Source organism: Cricetulus griseus, chromosome 2 (genome assembly GCF_003668045.3).
Source record: "Cricetulus griseus strain 17A/GY chromosome 2, alternate assembly CriGri-PICRH-1.0, whole genome shotgun sequence".
NCBI classification, from domain to species: Eukaryota; Metazoa; Chordata; class Mammalia; order Rodentia; family Cricetidae; genus Cricetulus; species Cricetulus griseus.
Window position 1 is genome coordinate 49,979,778 of NC_048595.1, and position 19,561 is coordinate 49,999,338.

The following is a 19,561-nucleotide window of genomic DNA, read 5'->3' on the forward strand; positions in this document are numbered from 1 at the left end:
TCTTAGCTGTCAGTGGGTGCACTAGAAACACTCTGTAGGGTCAGTTGTTGCTCCCAACAACCAGTGTGTAGTGACCATCAACTGTCGTCTGAGGTCAGATCTCTGAAGCTAAGAAAATTCAGTCAACTTCCCTACTAAGAAGGGTAGAGCCCAAGACCATAGCGTAAGCAATGTCTCTGGCTGGCTTCCCCACAGTCCCAGGAACTCTGTCATTAAAGCATTTGATCCCAGGAAATCTCCAGCTTGGGAGTTCAAATAAGAAGGAGATGATGCCAAGGAATTTGCTAAGGTTGAGTTTTGCTGGCAGACTCCACTCTTTTATTCCAAACAATTTCCTGAAGAGCACAGCTGTTTCCTCCTCTGAATCCTCGGCGGCTAAGTTAAGCAGCATTTGCCCGAATGCTAATCTTGAGATCATGTGTCTCTTAATCAATTTGGCTGTAATTAGGTTGAGCTTACAAATTGTCATTCCAGGAATAATGATTGTCTTTAGAGGCAGTAAGAAAAGCAGTAGCGTTGCTGTTCGCTGTTTCATGACCCTACGGCAGCCATCCCTGCCTGCCATGGGGGCAGAGGAGGTGGGGCACAGGCCAGGGCTCTGACATCAGGCTTTAGGCAGGCAACCTGTAAGACTGAGGTAGTTTTGCTGGGGACATGGCACTGGTTTAAGGCTGGCTTCTGTTGTGCTTGCTTCTCTGCTTTGACTCTATTTGACACAAAGGAATACCGTTTATGTCATCTCCCCTTTCCCCACTGGCGTACACTGTGAGTTGAAAGATTAATAACTATCATCTTCTCAGTTGTCTTCATTTGTATAACTTCTTTCATCTGAGGAGCTTGAGTCATTTTGTAATTATGGCCTCTATCTTCATATGTGAGATGGAGGAAGTCATTCTTGTTCTCACCAAAACATGTATATCCCATGGTGGGAGACTAAGTTTATAGCATTCACCATTGTAACCTAGTTCCTGCCACAGGATGCACAGGGAATAGCCATTGTTGGCACCTTCTTCCCACCTCAATTGAGTCAAGGTACCAGGGTTGGTAGCAGCCACAGTCTAGATCAGCTTTCTGTAGCTCATCCCTTTTCTTCCTTTTCCCAGCAACTCTGGCAATCAAAAACAAAAACAAAAACAAAAACAAAACCAGTCATAAACTCAGTCTTGAGTTCTTTCTGTTAATGCCAGTATTTGTGGCATCATTGACTTAGATGTCTAAACTTGTAACCAATGCTTATAATTCTAAATCTGCTGGAGTTCCTGACTTCTAGAACCTTCCATTCCTCTTGCTTAGCCGTGGTGTGTGTACTAGGGAAGAAATGGAAGACAACTGTGTGTGTGTGTGTGTGTGTGTGTGTGTGTGTGTGTGTGTGTGTGTGTGTGATTTTTATGGGTGTGGATTGAGAAACATATAAGTTGACCCCAGGCCCAGAGATTTGGCTGTGGGATTCTTTCATGGGATGCTTCTCCATCAGAGATGTTCCCAGTGTAAAGGATACAGACATGTACAGAATGATCTCCATCTGGCTCCTCTCCCTACAACATGTTAAAGTTCAGAGCTAAGTGATCTCTCTTTTTGGTGCTTGGTTAGTTTCTCCATTAAGTAGTGTAAAACCATGCAATTGTTTCTAGTGTTCTCTCTTGCCTTTGTCTTATCCAGTCTCTCTTTAGCCTATACTCTCCCCATGAAGTCTCTCTCCTCCATCTATGGACCTCAAGATGTAAGAATGTTGCTCAATCTTGGATAATCAAAGAGTCTACATCCTTAAGACATAGCCATAGCTGGAAGATTGAGCTTGTGGCCTAATCAGAAGTGGAAAACCCTACAAAAACAAAACAGAACACGCCACCTCCCCACTTCAAACAACAACAACAAAACCCCCCCAAAATTTGGAAAATAAATGAACTCTGCTTCTGGACTTTACTCTTGAGATAGATGTAAGATGTCTGGGGGCGCTTCAGCTACATCAATCTATCACCATGGAGGAGCTGAAATGCTGAGAGACGAGTCTTTTGTGACATTGTTTTAGCTCCATTAAACCATGTCAGAAGCTAGACCAATCCTTGGCCTCTTCAGATGCATATGCTAATGAAGGTCCTTGTTTGTATGAATTTGGGTTTGGTTTCTGTCTTTCTTCACACAGATCTGCAGGGAAGACATAAAGGAAGGCATAAAAGAATACCCAAATACCCAAAAGATACAGGGTAGAAGAATTGCTTGAATGTTCTGCTTGGATAGAAGTTTCAGGTGGTCAAATTCCAGGCCAATATAAGAAGTAACTTTTAGCCTTGGCCGGTGGTGGGGCACATCTTTAATCCCAGCACTTGGGGAGAGGCAGGTGGATCTCTGTGAGTTCGAGGCCAGCCTGGTCTACAAAGCTACACAGAGAAACCTTGTCTTGAAAAAAAAAAAAAACCCAACCCCGTCCCCCCCAAAAAAGGAAAAAAAAAGAGTAGCTTTTAACTCTTGGTACTCTTAGCAAGAGATTCAGTGTGGGAATAATATAATTAGCCCTTAGGGGAAAATATGGATAAAGAAACACCTCCTCCCCATATTAGAAGCATCCTAGGATGGTCCAAGGATGATTGATGATAAATGGTTTGACTCACTTCTGAGTATACACAGATTTTGGGGGCAGGGTTCCCAACGAGCTTGTTTGTTTCTTTTGAGATATGAGCTCACCCTGTAGCAAGGATCTCTTGCTTATGCTTCCTGGGAGTTGTGATTATAGACAAATCCAGCCACTCTCAGCTTGTTTAGTTTGAATTCCTTAAGGAGAATGTAGTTATTTACTTAATTATTATTATTTTTAAAAATTTATTTGTGTGTGTGTGTGTGTGTGTGTGTGTGTGTGTGTGTGTGTGCGTTTTCTCCTACCATGTACTACTGGGGACTGAATTCAGGTTGTAAGACTTAACAACAAGTACCTTCACTGGCTGAGTCACCTCCTAGGCCCTAGTTACTGGCTTGTTTTTGCTTTTTGTTTTGTTTTTGTGTGTATATATTGTGAATAGTTACTTTTTGATGGGCCATGCAATCAGTTTTGTGGTTTGGGCATCATCATTCTTTGGACAGAAGAGGAACACATCACCTGTTTTAAGGGCAAGAGTTGTTTTGTAAAAACTCTTGATTCTTTTTGTAAATAAAATGTGTGCAAAGAGAGGAGATGTAGAGTGAGAATAAAAGAATTATGAACTTTGGAGTTGCAATATTAGGACTCAAATTTCAGGACTGCCATGTTGTTGTGGTTTGAATTAGAAATGTCCTTCACTCTGGCCTTTGAACATTTGCTCCCCAGTTAGTGGCACTTTGGCAGGAGGTTTAAGAGATATGACCTTGCTGAAGGAAGCGTGTCCCTGGAGGTGGACTTTGAGAGTTTAAAGTCTCACTCCACTTCCAGTTCACTCTGTCTGCCTTATGCTTGCAGTTGAGGCTGTGAGCACTCAGCATCCTGCTCCAGTTGCCACGCTGCCATGCATGCTGCCATGCTTCCCACCATGATGGCCTCTTAGCCCTCTGAAACTGTAAACTGTAATAAACTCTCTTCTAACACTGCCTTACCATGGTGTTTTATTGTCGAAGCTGAAAAGTAACTCAAACAGATCTATTGACGGTTGTGTGAGTTAACTGAGACGATACAGGTAAAGAACTTGACATGAGTCTGGTACAGGGTGATATTCCATAAATGCTGGCTACTCTGGTATGAACTTTTGTCTGTAAGTAGTTCTTGGGATTCAGGTAGTGGCATTTATAATATCAAGGTAAGCCAGGTAAAGAGGTACACACCTTTAATTCCAGCACTTGAGAAGCAGAGGCAGCCAGATCTCTGAGTTTGAGGCGAGTCTGATCTACATAGTGAGTTCCAGGACAGCTAGGACTACATAGTGAGAGACTATCTAGGAAAAAACCAAAACCAAAACATTGAGGTAAAAGTCTATCCCTGCTTGTCAACCCTCAGATTTTATCAAACAAATTGTAATTACTTTTGTGGTTTTGTTAGGAGGAGAAAAAAAATTAACATGTCCTGCTGGTACCAGAAGCCACTGCATTGTCATCTGCCATCCTAGCAAGACCATGAAAACCACAGAATCAGTAGCCTGCGGATTTCACATTAGATTACAGTGAATGGTCAGTCATTGTACATCCCAGCATTTCTCAGAATACATAGAAAATCACTGTCAGTTAGTAAACATCTCTTGAATTTGGACTCTTATCTTTTGGTACTCTTCTAATATCACCTAACCCCCTGCCCCCACTTTTTGTTTAATCATTGGACTTCTTGAGTTCTGTTTTACAAAAAGAAAAAAAAGGAAATCCCCCTTTCCGATATACAAAGTCTCCAAACAAACAAGGCCCACCCCCCAATCCCTCATACCATATTAATGACTTCACAATCTTTAGGGGTTTTGCCCGTTTTAAAGCATCCATTATATATCTCTGTCACTGAGCTCACGATCCCCCCTTTATCTCATTCAGAACCCATGGATGAACACCATCTGGCCCTGGTGATTTACTGCACAGAGTCCCTCAAGTTACTCCATACCTTTGTCCTCGGAGACTGAAGAATCTCTGTCAAGGCCATTCTCTGCTTTGCCATAAAATGTGTCCTTGGAACGGGAATTTCCCTATTGTCTTCTTCAATAAATACTGATTCAAGTCCTCATTTAGCGGCTCTTCTTCATCATCCCGTTTAAGTTTCTCCTTTCCCGATGACCGCTCCTGCCACAGAAGACACACTCCCCTTCCCCAATGCCATGCATGGCCTCCTTATCACCATCATTGTTTATCTAGGGGTTTCTGCATGCTTCTCCAAGATCTCTCTGACCTCCTTTAGGTATTAATTGGAAGAACTTGAGCCCCTGTCAGAGTGTATGACCCACAATGAATGCTCATTTTTTTCAATATTGCTTTGAAAACAGGTAATGTTGATTTTTCTGATATAAGATGAAGTGACTTATACCTAGGAGATATGGACAATTATAGAAATAGAAGAGAGTATATTTTTATAAACAAAGAACATTTTTATAAACAAAGCAGTTATATACACTGCTCTTGCAGAGGACATGAGTTTGGTTCCCAGTGTTCACACTGTAACTCTAGCTCCAGGAATCCTACGCCCTCTTCTGGCCTCCATGGGCACCTGCACTCACATCCACATATATCAATACATAATTAAAGACAAGAAAATAAAACTTGTGTGTAGATGATATATCTACCATTTGCTTTGTCTTCCTGGAACATGAGATCTGATTCCCCTTTCTTCTGGCCCTTTATTTCATATCTGTTATGCTGTGGGGCTCCTCACCCAGGATTTTGGAGGATGTGTTGTCAGATGTGTTCTTCAGGGAGAAGAACACAGCTTCTGGATGCTATGGGGCTCAAACCTCAATAACTCACTTCTTCAGCAGCTTCCTTATCATTCCCTCCTTTGTATCACATCCCTGCTTCCCTCTGGACACTAGGCACTGTGATGAAGACAATCAAGTTGACAGACAATATAACTAACTGAACCATGACCTCTCACTATTTGAACTAGTGAGTGAACCACACTGAACTTCCTGTCTCTCATGTAGATGATAGGGTAATAATATTCTGTTGTTCCTAAATATTTCTTAGACTGTTTTTAATGAGGGCCAAGGATTTGAACTCAGGTCTTCATGTTTGTACAGTATCTTATTAGCTTTAATTGACAACTAGGCATAGATTTCACCTAATGGGAGACCTTCACTCCAGGAATTCCCTAGATGAAATTGGCCAGTGGGCATATCTGTGTGGGATTGTTGGGACTGTTAGTTGACACAGAGGGCCCACTGTAGATGTTCCCATTCCCTGGGCAGTTGGTCCTGGGCTGTATAAGGAAGGTAGTTGAACATAATGCCACATGAACATCAAGCAGCAGTCTTCTGTGGTTTCTGTTGCACTTTCTTGGCTGTGAGTGAGTTCCCTGGTTAGAGGTAATGGTGGGCAAAAGAGCATGCAAGCCTGCCTTCACATTCCTACCCCTACTTCTCTCACAGAGATGGACTATGAGCTGAAAGTGTAAGCCAAATAAGTCCTTGCTTCCTTGCTTTGGTCATGGTATTTCTCGGCAACAGATATGAAACTCGAACTTGTAGCACACTGTCTTATCCACTGAGCAATCTTCCCTGACCTTTTACTATTTCTTTATTTTTATTTTCTTAAATTTAGAAGTTTTAAGTAAGAAATTGGGTTTAAGGAATGATTGAGGATAATGGAATCCAGTCTTATAAAACTGAACAATAAACATCCCAGGTTTGTCCCCACGAAGGCCTGTGCACTTTCTATCCATGCAATCCCTCAGCCTCTCAGCTTATTAGCTGCTGTGGCTCTAAAAGCACAACACACAGGCAAGACACATGTACAGTGATGTAGTTGGGAGATCTGAGGAGCACTTGAGATACTAATGAGCAAAACACATCTCAAGAGAGGAGGGTTTTTATGTTGACATTCATGGCAGGAAAGGCATGCAGAGGGAGGGGCTTGATCTATCTCAGAGACAAGGAAATAGAGAAAGGGATCTCTTAGCTGGCCTTCTCATGTTTTATTTAGTCTGGGACCCCAATCCATGGACTCACATTTAGGATGAGTCTTCCTCCCTCAGGTAATCCTCTCTGGAGGTGTGCCTCCTAGGGGGTTCTAAATCCAGTCAAGTTGACAATGAAGACCAACTGTCACACCCTCTTTAAGCCTTGGTTTCTTAACTGTAAAATAGAACTACTAAAAGCATCTGTCACACACATTGCTAGGGTGTGGGATAACAAATGAGATCGTGCAAGCAGGTCATTGAGCCCAGTGCCAGACACACAATCTGTGACTATGTGCTTAATAACCTAACCATCTTTGTGCTCTCCTCCCTAATGTAGCTGTGGGCACCTTAACGATGAAGCCTGCTTTACCTGGATGCCTTTTTGCACTTAGCACAATGTCTGGCTCCACAGTTGGAACTCAATAAATGTCTGTTGGATACAAGTATAAGTAATGTAGACAAATATGATAAAATAATGGCTTTTTCTTTTGCTCTAAGATGCAGTGTTTACTGCATTTGAGGCTGCTTAAAACCACTGGCTCGATGGGTTTCCCTCTCTAGCACAAACACTTTGAAGCAGTGTACAGAATAGGCCCACTGTGTTGCCATCACTCTGGAATTCGGAAAATTACAAGCAGAATTAAAGAACACTATTAGAATTATTTATTCTTTCTATGCCTCTTTATTGCATTCATTTTGGGGAAAATTATCTATTCTTGTTTAATAAGGAGATTACATTGCATATTCATGTAGAAAGAATTTCACCAATTTGTGGAAGCTTTTCTCAGATCTTGCCTCATGCTGGATGTCAGGCAACGCCTCATTTGGAGAGACCTAAAGCAACTTGAGCCCTGTGACTTACAGCAACACAAAGTTTTCTGAATATCCCCACTAAGAAGAAAATGGAAAGGACATTTGTAAAATATAGAGATTCCTTCTTCTAAACAGCCTCCTATCTGGAAAATATATGTAGTCATTTGTCTGGCTTAATAAGAGGACCAGGAAGTTTCACTTATCTTAATTTGGCCTGTAATGAATACACCAGATGAAATTTTGCTATGAAATGTGACTGCTCTTTCATTAGCACATGAGATAATTGCCCTCCTGGAATGGACCGACTTTATTATTTGGTGCCTAACTTAATCCTGACATGATCTAGACATCCTTGGACGTGAATTATGGTTGGAGGGGAGTTGTTGGGAATGTGGGACACTGAAATTTCATGGGTGTCCATATGTGGGGAAGGCTTTGGAGAGACACACCACACCCTGCTGGGACAACTTGAGATATGATGTCATTCACTTGCCAGAATCTGAAATTTTGCTTTCTGGATCTCCATTCCTTCCACCTGGAGGTGTGTGTGTGTGTGTGTGTGTGTGTGTGTGTGTGTGTGTGTATGTATGTATGTATGTATGTATGTATGTATGTATGTATGTATGTGTGGTGTGTGTGTGAGTGTGTGTGTTTGTATATGTGTGCATATGTGTATGTGTGTGTGTGTGTGTGTGTGTGTGTGTGTGTGTGTGTGTAGTGTTTATGCTGTGTGTTGTAGGGAAGGATTCAAGAGAGTTCAGAACTTAGTAGGCAGCCTGGCTCAGAGTGGAGTTGGCTAACTGGATTAGCAGTCTGTTTTTGTATAGTCCATAAAGTAAGAATTAATTTTATACTTTTTAATGGAAAAAACAATCAAATTCCATGATAAGGAAAAATCACATAATGTCTTTAAAATATATTTTAAAGGTTTATTTATTTTACTTTCTGTGTATATTCGTGCTTTGTTTACATGTGTGTATGTACATCATCTGTGTGTCTTGTGCCCACAGAGATCAGAAGAGGGTATCAGATCTCCTGGAATTGGAGATACAAATGGTTGTGAGCCGTCATGTGAGTGCTGGGAATCGAATCCAGGTCCTCTGGAATAGCAACTCTTAAATGCTGAGCCATCTTTTTAAGCCTCCATAACTTTAAAGTTCACTATCCACACATAAAATCTCAGTGGGCACAAACATTTGCACTACTTTATGTGCAACCCATTACTGCCTTTTGCTATAATGGTAGAAGTGAGCCATTGTAGTAGAGACTGAATAGCTCATATTGCCTAAATATTTCCAAAACTTATGCTGACCCCCTGGTGTACAAGAAGGAGTATCAAAAGCTTTGATACTGGATGCCAGAGACTGTGCTTGACATTTGTGACACACAGATGTCTGCATATGAGGATCAGCCAGCCATATCCGGTTTGTTGACCTACAGAGAAAATGAAATTAGTACTTGAAGTGCCAGCACATAGTACTTGCTCAATAAATGATTTTTGAAAGCTCACAGCTAAGGGAGTTGGGGCAGAGAAGGGAGAGGCAGAAGCATGAAGTGATAGTTATGGGGGCCTAGATCAGGAAGTATCTCTCTGATGGTGGGAGGGTTTAGGGTTTTGGAGAATGAGAGAGGCACTGAAAGGTTGGGTAGAGTGGCTGTCATGGACTGAATAAACATTTTTGGAGGTGTGGCCTTGTTGTAGTAGGTGTGGCCTTGTTGGAGGAAGTGTGTCACTAGGGAGTGGGCTTTGAGGTTTCAGAAGCTCAAGCCAGCCCTAGTTGCTCACTCTCTCTTCCCACTGCCTTCAGATCCAGATATAGAAGTCTCAGCTACTTCTCCAGCACAATATCTGCGTGCATGCCACCATGCTTCCTGCCATGATGACAACGAACTAAATCTCTGAACTATAAGGCAGTGCCAATTAAATGTTCCCCTCTATAAGAGTTGCCGTGGCCATGGTATCTTTTCATAGCAATTGAAACCCTGAGACCCAGTTTGAAGCATGTTAACTTTTGCTAGCATTCTTGGTTAAAAATGGTAACATTTGGCCAGCAAGCTGACTCAGTGGTTAGAGGTGTTAGCCACCAAGCCTGATGACCTGAGTTTGTTCCCTGGAGCCCATGTGGTAGAAGGAGAGGATCAACTTGCAAGCTGTCCTCTAACATGTGCAGTGGAGTGCACATCCACACAAACACACACACGAACACACACATAAACACATATGTACAGGAATAAATGTAATGAAACTTTTTAAAAGAGGGTAACATTTTTGTGAGTTATTTTAAAGTGTTTAAAAAATACTTTTGTAGATATCTCTCTCATTTTTCTTCTTCCCTACCTTCTTTTCTTTCCTCCCTCCCTCTCTCCCTCCCTCCATCTCTCCCACCCTCATTCCTTTCCCCTCTTTCCTTCCCTCCCGCTCTCCTTCCCTCCTGCTCTCCTTTCCTCCCTCTCTCCTTCCTTCCTTCCTTCCTTCCTTCCTTCCTTCCTTCCTTCCTTCCTTCCTTCCTTCTTGCCTTCCTCCTCTCATTTTAAAAAGGATCTTGTTATACAGCCCAGGCTCCCTTGAAACTCTCAACCTTGCTTCTGCCTTCTTTGTGCTAGAATGGCAGGCCTGCTCCACTATGCCTGGCTTCACGTAGCCTTTACTCAAGCTCAAATAGCTAGTAAGTGATAGAGCCAAAATTTTCAGTTGCTCTAAGACACTATGTGAGTGCTTCTCAAAGGTACCCTAAGGTCTAGGCTGTTTGGGTGTATTATCAGGGTCCTAGAATTCTCCACAGAGCCGTTTAGCCAAGAGCCTTCATTTTATGATAATCTTTGAGAAGAGGAAATGGCAATAAGGACATCTTCTGGGCACTCACGGGTTGCTTTAGCTGGTCCTGGTCTCTCCTGTCTTGTTTGGGGCTTGCATCTGGCTTGTAGGAAAGAACTGAAGCAGATTTAATAGGAAAATGATGTGCTGATACCACTGAAAAGCCCAGGTTCTGTGGCTGCACACTCTGGGGACAAAAGTTGCCCCACAGTTTGGAAGGAAGGAATAGTAGTGAGGCCTGGATGTTCCTCTAGCACAATGGAGTCCCAGCATGCCTCACAGACCTCTGGCAAGATTAGAATGACAAGCTAGTTTTAGAAAAGTCATGGCCACTCAAATTTGTTTGCATTTAATTTATAATTAGCTTTAGTTTTTATGAATTATATGCATATATATAGAGAGACATTTTTATATATGAAGGGATTTTTTAGTCTACAAATTTAAAGCCAAGTTTTACCACACTTTTTAAGTGACATTATGATAAACATAATTTCAGCTGGTGGTATTTCAGATGATTATTATTATTATGAGTGTTTGCCTTAGTTCATAATTTGATGCTTTGTCAAATGGGCACATTCTCTAAATTCCTCCTGGAGTGTTCAGAGGGTTAGCCTGGAGCTGAAGAGAAGGCTGGGAGATTCTTTCCATTTGCCTGTGGATGCCTGGTGCTTGTGTTGTTAAAATTAGTTTTCCATGCCAAGGACTGTGTGAAGAGATATGGCTCTCCAGTGTGGTTATGTGAAGGGATGACTCCACTTCATCTGATGTTATCTCAGATTGCACATTTCCATTTCTCTGATTTCTCCTCATCAGTGAGATACCATTTATCAGAGCCTGATGCCCCTGTCTTCAGGATAGTTCTGGGTTCTTATTTACACATAAGGAGGGAGAAAGGGGCTACCAGTCCCCACCATCTTTGAAATAGGTCACAACTATACTTATTTATGACTCTCTCTCTCCCTACAGGAAGGTAAGCTCCTTGAGGGTTGGCACTTTCCTTTGTTTATTTGCTCAGTCAGAAGTTCTCAAGCAGGGGCCAGGCAGTGTGTCCAAGGCTTTGCAGTGCCACCAAGGCTTCTCTCCTTTCTTTCCAGTATACTTTTCTGGGCCTTCATTCTGAGCAGGCAGTTGTTAGCATTTTCCTAGGTGTGTGATGGGGCTATTGAATGACCTTGTGAAGGGCAACTCATTAAGAGCACATAGGGCTTCGAGGTCTTGCTGGAGCCCCACCAATCCTGGGGTCCCCACCATATCTCACTTAGTGGAGCTGCTGCTGTCCCTGCAAGGAAGGAGAGCAGCCCCTGCCACTGTCTGCTGGCCTTAACAGTTCCTGGGCAGAGCTACCCATGAACAGCAGTTAAGGGCAATGGGAAGAGTGGAGGCCAGAACACATCGCTTCCTAGTCCCCCATTCACAATATAAACATGAAGAAGATCCTTCAGGATGCACAGCATGAGTCAGGACAGAGCAGCTCAAGAGACTGCTCTTACTGAGACAGCCCTTCACCACAAGATGATGGGCCGAGCATGTTTGATGTTGAGATGCATGCCAACAGGGACCAGAGTGCTCTGTCAGAAATTATAGAATGAGAGAAAGGCTGGGCGGTGACGTAGGCAAGTGTGTGGGGCATTTTCTTGATCAGTGATTGATGTGAGAGAGTCCAGATCACTTGGGAGTGATGGTCCTGGCTGGTATAATAAGAAAACAGGCTGGCCAGGCGTTGGTAGTGCACACCTTTAATCCCAGCACTCGGGAGGCAGAGGCAGGTGGATCTCTGTGAGTTCGAGACCAGCCTGGTCTACAAGAGCTAGTTCCAGGACAGCCTCCAAAGCCACAGAGAAACCCTGTCTTGAAAAACAAAACAAAACAAAACAAGAACAACAAAAAAAAAAAAAAGAAGAGAAAGAAGGCAAGGATTTGGAGAAAAGTGCAGCCTGGGTATCAGACTGGTCCAATAGACTGGAAAACCTCCCACCCAAAGAGTTCCATCTCAGACACTCCAAATGTGCTGTGACTCTAAGTGTGAAGAAGAGTGGAGCCATGGGGGCTGGAGAGATGCCTGGGTGGCTAAGAACACTAGCTGGTCTTCCAGAGGTCCTGAGTTCAATTCCCAGCAACCACATGATGGTTCACAACCATCTGTAATGAGATCTGGTGCCCTTACTGGCCTGCAGGGATACATGCAGACAGAACACTGTATACATAACAAATAGTCTTTGGAAAAAAGAAAAAAAAGAAGAAAGAAAAAGCCAGGTGGTGGTGGCCCATGCCTCTAATCCCAGCACCTGGGAGGCAGAGGTGGATCTCTTCCAGGACAGGCTCCAAAGTTACACAAAAAAACCCTGTCTCGAAAAGCCAAAAAAGAGAGCGATTGGGCAGCTCCTGTACAGTGTTTACCCAGAACACTCTCTTCTGCCTCCAGGTGTCTGGGAGGTCCCAGAACAGAAGGACCTATTTCCATAAACAGATTGGTTTTTGTTGTGTTTTGTTTAAGTCTAAATAGTCCAAACTGGTGTCTGACTCAAGATCTCTCCGCTTCAGCCTCCAGGAGCTGCAATGACAAGCAGGCAGAAAGACTGGCTTCTTTACAGTGTAATCAGTTCATATAAAATGTAAATGTCTAGTTTTTCTTTGATTTGATCTTTGTCCTAATTTTTAAAATATCCAATTTCTAGCAAGAAAAGCCAAAAAAAAAAAAGAAAAAAGAAAAAAGAAAAAAGAGTAGAGCCATGAAGAAAGGGGGCATTGTTGTGGGTTATTTGTACACTGTCTGAAGATATATTTTTATAATTGGTTCAATAAGAGCTGAATGGCCAATAGCTAGGCAGAGAGAGGAAGTAGGAGGAGATAACTGAGGTGCAGAGAAGATGCCAATGAGACATGGAGGGAGTCAGACATACAAAATGAAAGAAAGGTAAAAATCCATATGATAAAACATAGATTAATAAAAGTAGGTTAACTTAAGTTATAAGAGTGAGTGGGACAAGGCCGAGCATTCATAATTAACAATAAGTCTCTGTGTTGTTATTTGTGAGCTGGCAGCCCAGGAAAGTCTGGCTACAGGGGACATTTTCTTTGCAGACTAAAAGTCTTTATCCCATCTCTTTCTCACATGTGGGCTTTGGGGGCATCTATATTGGAAGACAATTGATCACACCTTCTGCCATCACCTACCGAGGGAAACGAAAAGGCCTGGAAATGCAGGTGGCCTGTGAAGTGGTACTTTGCATTTGAGACCTACTGTAAACATGACCCCCATCCTACAACCCTATTTTTACATACCCAATTCCAGTAACTCTCAGATGCAGTGTTGTACTCAAACTCTGCTGAGGCATTTTACTAACCTTGTCCCCCTTTGGCCTGTAAGACACTTTTGAGATTCCTAACAGAGTTTTCTATCATTTAGAAATTTGCCAATCTCACCAATGCCACTGGCAGATTATAACCTTGTCAACAATGCCATGATCTCCTCTTACTGCCACAAGAGTCACACCTGCACCATTTATGCTAGAAGCAGTATTTTAGCCGGCTACATCGTGTTCCAAATGAGGTCAGATTTGCAAACAATACTATAAAAGCTTTGTTTAGTTTTTGTTCATTTTCCAGGACAAAAATAAGCTTCCCTAAGCTTGAACTTAAAGTTATTAAAAAGAAAACAAAATTGAAAAAAAAAAGCCAGACACAAGGAAAACAAATATCATGGTCAATAAACAAAACAAAAACAAACAAAAAAGAGCATAAGATGTTCTGTCCCTGTAGAAGGGGCCATTAATGCAATCCCTGTAAAAAGAAACATTTTGAGGCTGGAAAGATGGCTCAGAAGCTAAAAGCACCTACTGTTTTACAGAGGACCAGAGTTTGGTTCCTAGCTCCCATATCAGGCAGCCAGCTCTAGTGATCAGACACCCTCTGATGGCCTCTGTGGGTACCTGCACACCTGTGCACATACTTACACATGTATACATATACACACATCCATACACAAAACTAAAATTTAATCTTTTAAAAAGGGATTGAATTTCTTTCTCGCCTGGTAGGCTACAGGTTTGGAATTTAATAAAGTAATGTGTCATTTCTTGTAAACTAATATGTGGAAATATACACCCATATATTTCCCCTCCAATGCTGAGGATTAAAACCAGGGCCCTGTATCTGCTAGGGAAATGCTCTACCCTAAGCTACAGTCCCAGACTTTGGTTTCTTGAGATGGTCTCACTATGTACCCTAGGCTGACCTCAAACTTGAGACCCTCCTGCCTCCATTTTCTGAGAGCTAGGATTACAGCTGTGCACCCCACACTGAGCTAGAACTACACACTCTAGGCATTACTATTTACAAGTTTGTGTATTAGTATTTCAAATAGCGTTTAACAAAACCTAGGACGACTAGCCAGGAAGACAGGCATTATTATGCCCGTTAGATGAGGAAAGCAAGATGTGGAGCAATGCGCCATTTAGTTTAGATTGTGTAGGCTGTAAATAAGCAAGCCAGGATGTGCAGGTCACTCAGAATAACTCCCAAACCCCAAACCAGACAATTTTTCTTCAGGAGTGTTTGAGAGCTATGTCATTCACAGGCTGGCTTTTGCTTCTGACCACATGTCTATCTTCCCCTTTGAATACTGCTGAGGAATTTACTAACATGGCGTAGCACCTACCATGTACTGAGATGTTAAATTTACCGTAATGGCTGTTGGGTGTTACTTCCCATCTCCTCAGCAGTGACTAAACGTATTGAGGGGTTTCTTGGAATCGCTGAGGCACAGCCATATTCAATTCACTGTATGGGTGGATGGGGGTGCGTGTCGGGAGATGTCCCACACACCCTATTCCACCTGCTGTACACTAGGGGGCATGCCAAGATGGGTAAGGCACCCCATGGCTATCTATGTCTGTCCTTCAGGATTCCACCGCATTCCTAAGGTCCCCAGAAGCTTTTTGCTCATCTCAGCTTCCCTTTCTTCCATACCTCGGAAGCCTCACACAGTGACAGGGAAATGTACACAGAACACGCAGCTCTCCCTGATCTGGGCTAGCACTCTCCACACGAGGTGGTGGTGGTGGTGGTGATGGTGGGGTGGTTCCTGGACAGCAGCAGTTGAGGTCTGTGGAAAGTCACCTCTGCAGCGCCTCCTGCAGCAGGCTCTCAATGAGAATTTTTCTATCAGAGGGTGAAATAAATCAATAAATGAGGAGTCACAATATACTAGAATTTGTGTTTCTTTTAAAACATTTAAATTGCATTTATGATTTATTTATTTACTTATGTGTGCACCACAGCACATGTGTGAAGGTCAGAGGACAGCTTTGAGGAATTGGTTCTCTTTTTCCACCACGTGGGTTCTAAGTACTGAACTTAGGTCATTAGGCTTGTTGGCAAGTGCCTTTTCCCACTTGCCTGACTTTGCACTGAAGATTGTGTAATAGATACCAGGTCTCCAAACTGAGCAGAGAATGCCCAGCACAAGGGCATGCAAGGCATACTGGAGTGCTGCAGTCTAGTCCGTGTCTGTTCTGTATGACCAGTGTGCCTTACCATCTTTGGTAAGACATTTTGATCATTTGGACATTTCCAGTTAAGCTCCAGCCACCATCAGAAGTTGCCAACCCTCTTTGTATCCAAGCACTTGCTCTAATCTAAATGCTCCATTTTTGTCAGCTGATTTTCCTATTTTTTTCTATGACAAGGATGAAGAATGCAATGACAAGATCCTTGTCCTTAGTGATTACATGTTTCAGGTGCCTGCTGCTGCAAAAAACAACTCAAACACAGAGCCATAAAACACCAGCTACTTGTTCTTTTTTTTTTTTTGTCTATATATAAAATACTGTGATTGCATGATGTGTGAGAAATAAGTTTATCATGGAACTAAATAGAAGAGAAATAGCCATACATTTGTTAAATAATTACAGCATACATTTATCTTTGTGTTTTATGTGTAAGTTTAGCTTGCTTGCATGCAGTGTCTGAGGAGGCCAGAAGACGGTGTCAGATCCCCTGGAGCTGGAGTTACAGACAGTTGTGAGCTGCCATGTTGGCGCTGGGAGCCAAACCCAGGTCCTCAGCAAGAGCAGCAGGTGGTCATAACTGCTAAGCCATCTGTCCAGCCCCACCAGCCATTTCCTCATGCTTCCAGAGTCTGCCACATTCATGGTGTCCTTGGAAGTCTGCCTACCACAGCAGGCATGTATCATCTCTGTTTCTCCTTGTCAGGGAGATTCATCTGGCGAGTCTGAATGTCTGCTGTCTGGTACTTGGTCAGAGGGTGACTCAAAGAGGAGGATCAGCTTGGACTAAAGAGTAGAGCCATCTACATCTTCTTGTGGCTTGGATCTCAAAGGGATTGTTGTAAAACAAATGATTTCAGATGATCATATGGAAGTTGTGTGACATTGCTTCCATGCCTCAGCCTCCCGTGTGGTAGCATTACAGGTATGCACCACCATTCTCGGTCTGATACTTGTTAAACGAAAGAGGTGTTTGTCTTGAGAATCTAATTCCATGTAGAACTCAATTATACCTGTGAACACTATTGGAGACAGATCTCAAACTATGAATGAGTTGAATGGGTGAAAGACTAGCACAAGCATTGTAAATGGAGGGGAGGGCCTACACCAAGGTATGGAAAGTCTCCAGAGAATAGAAGGATTAGATAGCTAGAATAGTGTTGCTGAGGAGAGGAGAGGAGGGGAGAGGGGAGGAGAGGGGAGGAGGGGAGAGGGGAAGAGAGGAGAGGAGAGGAGAGGGGAGGAGGGAGAGGGGAGGAGGGAGGGGAGGAGAGGGGAGGGGAGGAGAGGGGAGAGAGGGAGGGAGGGGAGGAGAGGGGAGGAGAGAGGGGAGAGAGGGAGGGAGGAGAGGGAGGAGAGGGAGGGGAGGAGAGGGGAGGAGAGGGGAGGGGAGGGGAGGAGAGGGAGATGGGTGTAGACAAGGTTGCAGAGGAGTCTGCAGTCCCTATGGATTTTCTGAGAGAGCTGCTTAGGGACCGTGGAGATTAGGGAGACATTTAGAGAGAGTCTTGTGTCTGCAGTAGAGACTGTAGACAGGGGTGAGGAGAGTGAGAGGATGGTGTGGCCCAGATAAAAGCTGATGAGAGTGATTGGGGCCTTGGCACTGGGGCTGCAGAGGAGAGGGCAGCTTCCCACGCTGGAGTCTCACTTATCACTTTCAGTATTGCTGTTTTCTGTTTCCCTCCTTTGCATCATGGCAATCTGAATGCCTACTCTTTCTATTCATCAGAATTCGATGCCACCTGCAATGCATGAGTTTGTAACTCACTGAGATACCCAGGCCTGTTTAGCACACAGTCTCAATGGCAAGGCTCCCTGGGCTTGGTGGGGGAGACACACACATGGAGATGAAGCTGCAGCAGTCAGTCACCTCAGCTTGGGTTTTGCAAGGAGATGGAATCTGATTCCTGTCTTGCTTGTGTTCACAGCAGCATGACACATTTGTACAACAGTGCTCTCTCTGGAGGACCAGGCACTTAATAAATATCACCTCTGGATAGTTGTGAAAACTGGGCCAGTCGAATTCCCAGGTTTCCAGAGTTAGCTGAGGTGACAAGCTGTTTCTTTTTCTCTCCCTGTTATAAAATGTGAGGGGTTGGGGAGGCAGCTCAGTGGGTAAGAGTACTTGCTGTGTAAGCACCAGGATTTAAGTTTGAATGCCCCCCCCAAACACACACACACAAACACATACACACATACACACACAAACATACACACTCACAGACACACACATACACACACACACACACAAACATACACACACACACAAACACATACACACATACACACACAAACATACACACACACATGCGCGCGCTCCTGAAAGAAAGTTATCAAAGATTGATCTCCTTTGGGACTGGAAGAAACTCTCAGCTCCTTCCTACTGATATGGGGACAACCATTGCCCTTCTTGTGTCATTGATTCAGAAAGCAGAGGAGGGCAGAATGAGGCCCATGCAGCTGGTCAGCCATGGGAAGTACAGGAGAAAGCAGGTTCACACACCCCATCCCCCCCCCCCCCGCCCCCAGCAAACAGCTCAGGTGCTTGCCATCTTCAGTGTCTAAAGCAAATGTTTCTTGTTTAGTATGTGTTGAAGAAAGTTGAGAAAATTGAACTTCTAAGAATTCCTTCAATTCTGTCCAATAAAAAATATATGGAGCACCTACAGTTCTGAAAGCCCCCTTTATAGCAAACTACTACTCTATCCCCTGGGAGCTCATGTCCTAGGGCGGGTAAATAACCCACAGGCGATGACTATAACACAGATATCACAACCATTACATGGAACCTATTGCTAGGTGTTGTGTTTGGGAGAATAGATAGCAGAGTAAGGAGGAGGGGTGGTCTCCAGGATGTGGATTGTAGTCTTGACTGGGGTGGTCACTGTGTGATCCATAAAGGGTCTTGTCTTCAAGCTGCATGCTGTCATGCATGCAGGAGGATGGTGCGTTTGGGGTCAGCTAGGAATGCAGACTCACCCCTCATGTCCCCCAACACACACGCTCTACCTTTATCAATCCCCAAGTTTTGCTTCATTCTTCACTTAGCCTATCATGTTTGAATAAAGAGGCGTTGATTTTTTTTTAGTCATTTATGTTGCTAAATCTAGTTTTCTCATTCATTTTTTGTTCATACCAACATAAATGTGTTGCATTAATGACAAACTTTCCCATTTATAGTTTCAGTCACATCGAAAAATAATGCAACTATAGTCACTGTTCTGATAGTGATTTTATATAACAAAATCAGACTATATTTGCAGTTCTGCGGATGGAACCCAAGGTCGCATGCATGTGACACAGATGCTCTATTCCCCACACTGACTTTGAACATATATGTAACACAGGTGCTCCAGACTCCACACAGACTTTGAACAAGTAATTTTACATAGTAAGTTGTATTTCTGGAAGGGAAGAGCATGGAGCTCCAAAGAGCCTATCCCGAGGAGGGGTTAACCATGTCAGAACCTCAGGAAGGCCTCAGAAAGATGCCATTATTGAAGCCAGGACCTGAAAACTTAAGCAAGGTAGACGGGTGAGGTGGGAAGGTTATATATATTATTGGCCTGTACACAGGAGTTGTGGACTCTCAGGAACATGGGTCTCTGCTCCAGGGCTGAGCTGGGGTATATGATAGACTGAATGAAGAGGTCAGATAACACAAGGCCTCAGCCATGTACATTATTTGCAAATTGAAGGGGGAAAATAGCACATTGCATCTTGTTTGAGTAAGTAATGAATGAATGCTAGCTATCAGCCCATGAATGGGGATTACATTAAATATTATATCATCACATATTAAAAAGCAAGTTAGTGGCGTAACCAAAGACAGTTGGAAGTTGGTGTTCTTGGTTTGTCATCTGGGTGGTAATTAACCTG

General features: G+C 43.3%; 1 long non-coding RNA gene across 2 annotated transcripts in view; it reads left to right on the forward strand.

Annotated features, from left to right (window-relative positions):
• Positions 1-19,561, forward strand: part of LOC103160057 — a 127,684-nt gene that overhangs the window by 80,930 nt on the left and 27,193 nt on the right. The window contains exon 6 of one of the 2 annotated variants that reach the window (XR_004768189.1): positions 4,477-4,665. The exons of the other annotated variant lie outside the window; for it this stretch is intronic. This is a non-coding gene — a long non-coding RNA (uncharacterized LOC103160057). Of the gene's footprint in view, positions 1-4,476; positions 4,666-19,561 lie in introns of those variants that run through there. 2 annotated transcript variants of the gene reach the window in all.